This window comes from Mauremys mutica, chromosome 2 (genome assembly GCF_020497125.1).
Source record: "Mauremys mutica isolate MM-2020 ecotype Southern chromosome 2, ASM2049712v1, whole genome shotgun sequence".
In the NCBI taxonomy this organism is placed as follows: Eukaryota; Metazoa; Chordata; order Testudines; family Geoemydidae; genus Mauremys; species Mauremys mutica.
This window is the reverse complement of record NC_059073.1, coordinates 86,644,950-86,652,427: the sequence shown is the minus strand read 5'-3', so window position 1 is coordinate 86,652,427 and position 7,478 is coordinate 86,644,950.

The window sequence follows — 7,478 nt, the reverse complement described above, 5'->3', positions numbered from 1 at the left end:
TAAAAAGCTAATATTTGCCAATATTTAAAAAGGGTTAGCAGGATAGCCCAGGACAGGCTGGTTACCTTGACCATTGATCCTGGGCAAAACCATGGAAAGGCTGATATGGTTTATGATTAATTATAAAAAATCAAATAATTATTGCTAATTAATAAGCATGCTATTATGGAAAATAGGTTTTAGTTAACAAAGTTGTGTTTTGATGAGATTACAATTTTGGTTGACACGGTAACTGTATTGACACAAAGATTTAGACTGCTGTAAGGCATTTGACTTAGTACCATATGATATTCTGATTAAAAAATAGCACTATATAAAAATCAATTAACACATATTAAATGGATTAAAAACTGGCTAACTGATAGTTCTCAACAATAATTGTAAATGGGGAATCATCATCCAGTGGATGTTTCTAATGGCTGCAATGACTGGGGCATGGATGGTCAGGCCTACTGGCCAGAGCAGGAGTCAGGCCTAGTGGCCTGAGCCAAAGATCAAAATCAAAGACAGCATCAAGTACCAAGCTGATGGTCAGAGCTTCAGACAGAGTCGGGTGTCAGGCCATGGGCCAGAGCCAGAGCCAGCATCAGAGGTAAGGTGGAAAAGCAGGGACCTGAAGTACGGCAAGATGTCCAGAACTGGAAGTAGATGGGAGTCTGAGATAGGAGCAGGAGACAGGTAAGCAGGAAGAGTCCATGGTAACAGCCAGCCAGGAATTCTTCTAGTGCTCAGACAAGTTCCTGTTGTTACTTCCTGGTTTATATAGCATTCCTCAGCCAATTATTGGGGAGGGAGAAGCTGGATGTTTCCTGCAACTGGGAGCTTTGAGCGAGTGGCCCTCTGCAAGCTAACCATTTGCTAGACCTTTCCCTGGTTACTTAGATGAACTATTATATGATGGTCATGGCCTGAGCATTGCCTGGGGAGCCATACACCTGCATTCGAGTCCTGTGATCCCTCTGAATGGAATTTGGAGCTTGGGGTCATGCAGAACAGCCAGGATATTCCAGTGGAATGCAGCATATAAACAGGGGAATATTGAGGAGACATAGGGAAATGGTGAAACCACTAGATATGGCATTGATGAGACCATTACTGGTGTTCTAGTGTCCACACTTTAAAAAGCATGTTGAAAAATTGAAGAAGTTTCTGAAAAGAAGTGTATGAATGATCTAAGGTCTAGAATACCTGCCTTACAGTGAAAGACTAAAGAAGCTCAGCCTATTTAGCTTATCCAAAGAAGATTAAGGTGACTTGAACATGGTCCACAAGTTCCTACATGGGGCAGATGGGGAGGGTGAAAGATTTCTGATAGCAGATGGGTCTTTACTATGGCAGACAAAGACAATATAAAATCCAGTGGCTAGAAGTTGAAGCTAGACAAATTTAGACTAGAAATAAGGCTCACATTTTTAACAGTTAGGGTACTTAAGCACTGGAACAATTTACCAAGAAACTTGGTGCATTCTCTGTCACTTGAAATCTTTAAAGATTGGATATCTTTTAAAAAGATAACTTCTGGCTGAACTAGTACATATGGGCTTGATGCAGGCATTACATGGTGAAATCGTACAGCCTGTATTATGTAGGGGTTCAGAATGAATGATCATATGGTCCTTTCTGGTCTTAAGATATAGGAAGGGCTGAGTTGTGCTTGGAGCAGGACCTGGCGGGTGGGGTAAATTGATTGAATGACACCTTTGAGCTCCCCAGTCCCAAGAGCAACTGGTAGCTGGTTTGGTTCCCAACACAAATTAGAGCAATCTCAGGGCTGCTTTAATTTATGGCATCTTATCAAGGCCACGTAGGGAGTGGTATGTTAGCCAAGAATCTAAGAAATGTGGCATGCTATAGCCATGTCCTTCCATTCCCCATACACTCCAAACCCCTCTTACACAAGCAGTCTAGGAGGGGTACATAGATAGCTTTACTCCAGCCATGGATTCCTTTACACGGAGGGAATCCTCAGATGCCCATACAGGACAGCTTTACTGACTCTTTGCACTGTCAGGGATGTGCAAAGGGACTGTAGGGTGGACAGGATCTTAGTCAGTAGGGATAAAAACAATATATCGGATGAAGAATTTTTTTATAACAGGAAATAATGAAAGGTTACCTATTTTATTTTGTTTTGTTTCTATTTTACATAGGGCAATTTGTCCAGGTTTTCCTGAAATTTAATTATGGAAAAGATCACACTGCATTTTGTCATATTCAGACACAGTCCCAATAACTCATACTAAACTAGCCGACTATTAGTGTGTAAATATTTTTTATTATTCTAGAAGAACACTAGCACTTACATATTTATGTAAATGCCTTACTAATCATAGTCCTCCATTATGTTTTTATCCTATTTTTCTTACAATCAAAGTAATCTACTACTAATCAGTCCCTCCATCTATGTGTCTAAGGTACTTATGTCACTCCCATTACTATAGTATGAGTGCCTCATGCCCTTTAATGTATTTTTCCTTATAGCACCTCTGTGCTTACAATCTAGCTTCAGGCATACCATAACAAGTGAGGATCACAAACAAAATGTAGAAATGGTTACAGTAACACGATCACATCACACAGTTACTCACTGATGTCTAGACACATCCTGTGGGTTTGGCTAATTTAGATTTTTTTTTAAGTATTCCATCAACCAACTAAGATGAGCCTCATCCTAACAATTGAAAATTCAGAATAAATGCGAAGAGTTTAAGAAGTCAAAAATGTAGTAGTCACATTGTGAAGCCTAAGTCTGATTTTCCCCCTAAACTTCACAGCATACATTGAAACTAAATGGAATTTGTAAAACCCCAGGACTAAATTCTCTGTTGGTGTTGAGAGGTGGAATGCCATTGAAGTCAATGCCCACTTACACCAGCAGAAAATTTAGCCCCAATTCTTTATTTAAAAGCCTTGGTTTTAGTTTATTACTAGGGGATTAGTAAGAGTCCCAAAGTGAGGGGTATATTATCTAACATCTGCCTACTCCAAGGTTGCTTGTGTCATGGTCCTTGGGTAGGCTGTTCCTTCTAACATCCTTTTCCAGTCCTCTGAGTGCTTCCACTTCCCTCTGTGGTGGACCCCATGATCCAGTCAGTCTGACTGGATCTCTGGTTGCGATCTCTGATACCTACCAGGCCCAGTGGGCTTGGCACCTACAAGAGATTCCCATCAGCACCTTGTGCACAGTAACAGCTTGCAGTGACACAGAAGCAGTTTCTCCAAAACAAAGTATGATTTGTGTTGCCAAAAGGTACACAGCACTCAGAGAAATGGATTTAAAATAACAGACACCTATACACATACGGTGTCACCTATGCTTGTCATTCCTTTCTAGCAGCTAGCTCTGGTGTTCTCTTGGGGACCATGTTACAGCCTTGCTGCAGACTCTTGATTCTCAGTCAGTCTCTGTGTGTCAGGCTGCAGTAGTGGACATTTCCCCTCCGTCCTTCTTTGTAGGTGAAGTCTTTTAACAGAGCAGTGTTTTTTGAGCTCCCTTTTCTCAGCCTTGGCAAACAGACCTGTCTCCAGGGCTGGGGCTAACTGTCCTTATTCACAGCTATTGTGTTTGACAGGATGCTCCTTATACAGGCTATGGCTTTACCTTTCCTGTGTGGTTTCTTTACTAACCTCTTTTGATCTAACTATGCATTCTGGCAGGATAGTATGGCACAGATATACTGAGGAGCACATTTTATTTTTTAAAAATAATCCAAATACTTCCCAGTTCTCCACAGCTTGCCCCCTCATCTGAAGCATCTAGTACTTATCAATGTTATTGTTCTTTCTTTGTTCTTACAATTCCTTCTTCCATCCTGCACCAGTGTCTCTTCTTCTTGCTGAAACATGGGGAGCAGGAGCCTGAAGAGAACAAAATTAAGCAGAATACTGCTATATTGTAAATTGGTTTTGATGACTCAGACTAACTTTTTTCCCCAGAAATAATTCCAGATCATGGTAGCATTTAATAAGAACACTAAAAATATTGGCACACTATTGTGATGGGTTACCCCCGGGATGCCCTCTGGAACTGGGCTACCACTGAACCCCCTGGCCCACGAGCCTGGGCTCCTGCTCATGCTGTACTGCTGTGACAAACTGCAAAGCCCTCCAGCCTGCACTTTCACCAGCATTCACACAGGTAGGGTTACATGCAGGGTCTATAACCACCAACTTCCCAGGCTAGGACCTCAGAACAGTTTCTTCCTGCCTTGGTCAAATCTGGCCAGTATATGGGTTTAATACCTGGTCCGTCTCTCCCTCAATGTGAAGAGAACAATGCACACTTGTGGTAACCAAGCAGAGATTTTTCCCAGTCACTCCAGTCAAAGTTCACTGGTTTAGATTAAAACAAAAACAAGTTTATTAGCTACAAAAGATAGATTTTAAGTGATTCTAAGTGATAGCAAATCGATCAAAGCTGATTACCTAGCAAGTTAACAAAAAACGCAAACTAAGCTTAATATACTAAATAGCTTGGATATGAATTAACAGATTCTCACCCTAACTGATGGTATAGGCAGAACTAGTTTCATACACAGGCTAGAAATCCCTTTAACCTGGGTCCAACACTTCCCCAGTTCAGTTTTTGGTCCTCAGGTGTTTCCAGAAGTCTCCTTCTGTGACATATGATGTCACGCCCTGCCTTATATAGCTTCAGCATATGGCAGGAACCCTTTGTTTCAAAATTGGTTCCCAGACCAGTTTGTGGAAAAATACTGACATCCCAAGACGGAGTGCAGAATCATGTCGCCCTGTCACATGTCCGTGTAGAGTCATAGCAGCCATTATTTACAGGCTGTCTGTAGTGTTCTCAGGAAGGCTCACCGGGGGAGTGTGGGAGAGGGGGAGCGGGGATAAGCTTCTCCTAAAGCCTATTGTTTTTCCTAATCACTCATTATCCTGAATAGCCCTTCCCCATCCACTATCTAGACTGAAAGCATTTTATCTAGTGGGCCTTACCCAGGCGTAACTACATTTGAAGTACAGATACATAGTCAATATTCATAACTTCAGATACAAAAATGATACATGCATACAAATAGGATAATCATATTCAGCAAATGATAACTTTTCCAATGACACCTCACATGACTTATCTTGCATAAAATACGTCATAATTATGCTATAATCATATCATAATGATATCACTATGAAGAATATGGGGTGCAGTGTCACATTGCTGAAACACGAGAAGCAGAAACCTGAAGAGAACAAAGTTAAGCAGAATACTGCTACATTGTAAATTGGTTTTGATGACTCAGACTAGCTTTCTTTCCAGAAATAATTCTAGATCATGGTAGCATTTAGTAAGAACACTAAAAATATTGGCACACTATTTCTTCCTAGGAAAATTAATTCCACATAAAAACCTTCTTGCTAGTCTTTGATATCATAACAAGTTTCAAACTCTGTCTCCTCACTACACCAATAACCTCCAGCAATTTGCATAACTTCAGCTCTCTTGAATATGTGAAGGAAATATAGAGTGGAATTATACAGCTCTTGAACCCAAATGACATTATTGTGTTCTTTAACTAAACACTGCCATAACAACTTCATTGTGTTTGCTCTCTGCAGTCAGAAGAAATAAGACTGGTGAGGACAACAAGAATTTTTAGGAGTTTTGATGCAATAAACGACAACCAGCCTGTTCATGTAGTGAGTCACTCATAACAATCATCACATGAAAACAGGATAGCTCAGTGCAAAGGTCATACATTCCTCCCTGATTTTGCTGTCACCGGGGGAGGCAGGTATAGCATGGCCCTAGAAGTTTACAACTTACCAAATGTACATTGTATTATAGTTGCTTATTCATGAGAGACCGTGGATGTTCAGAACACGGCAGTCCACCTACACAGCATGCAGTAGAAGATTAGTGCATTTTTATTACCCCTGCCCAGCTGTCACCTTTACAGATGCTATTCATGAATCACAAGTGCAATTCAGACACAAACAGAAAATGCCAGCAGAATGGCTTCATTTTTGACAATGCTGTCAAATTCTGGGAATGTCAATGGAAAACTTAATATCTGCTCAGAGAGAGCTTGCAGCAAGCTGTAAATGTAAGATCTTTTATATATATAAAAATGATTGAGAAGACTAACAGCCCTCAGCTGTCTCATCCTATAGTGCCCTGCTGAAATTTAGCACAACCAGGTAGAGGCTGCTATTCAGGGCTAGTAGTTGTTCTGATGTTGAGCTTCATGTCTATGTATTAAATTGTGATGATACAGCTGGAAACACCCTGAATGCTCTGAAGTCTTAATTAATAACCTATAGGGGACAAATTAATCCAGCTCATGGCAAAATGTTTGGGTTTTGATGCACTGAACAAATCACAGTTAACAAAGGATGTTTTCAGTCTCAGGCCCCAAATAAATAAATCCAACTGAACATTTCCATAGATGCAGCGTGTGCTTTGGAACTAAGGTCTTTATAATCATCATCTACTCCAAACAAAAATGAGGGGACAAACTTTGTCCAGCCATAGTCAAACTTACGAGAGGTGGAGGGCACAAGAGAAGGCCAGGATCTCTTAACAGTGTCTCCTTCAGATTAATCTGTTGGTGAGGTGGGGTTTGCCTCTGCATGGAAGTAGCTGCAGGTCTGGCACTTGAACCTTGGATATCTCCTGAAATCTATAAGGATCTTGGGGGATCTGCCAGAGGCCAAGGCTTTCTGCCCATGCCAGGGTCCATGCCTACACACTATCTTCAGAGCCCCCAAAAGCTTGGCAATGTGCTGCTTCCACTGGTGGCTATCTCCAGGATTCCCCATGGAATGGGATCCAGTGCACAGAATGGAACTAAAAAAAATACATATATATATATATATAGTAAAGCCTAGGGCTAGAACGTCACCTTTCAGGGGAGCTGCTGCGAGGTGGGATTTGCATAATTTTATTATTTTATTACTATTAATAGCATTATTCCTCCATATTACAGCATAGGGACTTTTTAAAAACAAAAAGCTTTGCAACATGTAAGATCTTTAAGCATAAAAAGGGGAAAGCAACAGTCTAAAATTCATGAGTAACCAATAAATCCTGACCCTGACACGACTTCGTAGGTTTGGGTAGTCTGGAGTTTTGTTAAAGCCCTCCTCAGAATTCCTGCATTTTAGGTGCCCAAATGTACTCATTCTCCTTTGACTTTCCTTAAAATTCTCACAGTGCCTAAATGCTGTCTTCTGGAGGTCACTGATCATGATGTCTTGTATCCTAATGTGTTCCTGAGTTGCTCATTCCTACCTTTAGGGATCGCTCCAATTGCTCCGATAATCGCTGGAATCGTCTTTGTTCTAGTTTTCCTTAAACGTTCCACTTTATGGAGAGTTCTTCATACTTCACCATGTTCTTGCTTCTTTTTTATGTTTCTGTCTTCTGGTATGGCAATATCAATTAACATGGTCTTGCTTGTCTTCTTCTCTACAGCAATTATATCCGACCTGTTCAGTCTGTGACAATTGCCAGATCC